This window comes from Capsicum annuum, chromosome 9, assembly GCF_002878395.1.
Source record: "Capsicum annuum cultivar UCD-10X-F1 chromosome 9, UCD10Xv1.1, whole genome shotgun sequence".
NCBI lineage: Eukaryota > Viridiplantae > Streptophyta > Magnoliopsida > Solanales > Solanaceae > Capsicum > Capsicum annuum.
In genome coordinates, this window is record NC_061119.1 from 42,556,639 (window position 1) to 42,557,830 (window position 1,192).

Consider the following 1,192-nt stretch of genomic DNA (forward strand, 5'->3'; position numbering starts at 1 on the left):
CCATTTTTCCTTTTTTTTTTGTCCATTTTACTCATTCTTTACCTTGTCTCTTGAGAGTTAAATCTTAAAATAGGGTGAGAGCTTAAAAGTGAAGCTTGTGGGAGCTTGGAAAGCTAGATTAACATCTATTTCTTGATTCTATTACGGATTTAAGGTGACATTTCATCATTTCTTACTCTAATTCTTGATTTATTTCTCAAAACCCCAAAAATCTTAGGACTTGATTTTAAACCCCAATTTCTCTCATTTTCACTTGAATAATGTTTTAATCTTATAATTATTATTTTTTCATCAATTTAACATTTAAAACAACTTCGATTCTTGATTTTAATACGAATTTTGAAGATTTTACTCGGTAAAGCTCAAAAATAATTTTTCTTTGATTTGAACCTCGTTTTTTACTTGATTTGACTTGAGTTTTTAATAGTATATTCCTAAAAATATGAGGAATGCATTTTTGAAGTAAGTTATGATTTTGCTCTTTTTTTTGAAAACTTGTTTCGGGAATTCGTTTTGACCCCAAACCAAATATAGTCAATATGAATATCGTTAGCTTTGTTTTGACGCGTAGATTCTATATTTTTTATTTTAGTTGATTTCGAGACCGTTCATGAGAAGTAGGGCTTTATGGCTGAAGTGTTGCGGATCGATTCTGATTTCTGGCATTCGAGGTAGGTTATGGCTTAATTCTTCAGACTGGATAACGTAGTTAATTTGTCTACCAAAATGCATGTTAAAGGTGGGAACTAATCATGAAATATGGCTATCTATATGTTGTGCACGTCTGGGAGGCCTATATATGATCTAATTGTTGAATCTAAGATATCATGTGGTATGTGAGATCACACGGGGTCTTATGTGATATTGATAGCCTGAAATACATGTGAATAATTGTACCGTATTGTTAGAAATGCTTATTGTGGTGTCTTTGACATGTTGTGATATATCCATACTTTGTGGGTATATGAATTGTGTGAAAAATTCATGGATAGCGAAAATAGTGAGTGAATATTGACTTACGTGATTGTGGAATTATAATATTATGGTTAGTTATTAAAATATATCATATGAATTAGTTGTGAAAATACTCATTTTGAATGGATGTGAATATTACATCATAATTTTTATGTCATAATATGCCTCATTTTACTTGTTTGTTGTATTGCTTTATATTTACTTGTTGTCATTAATG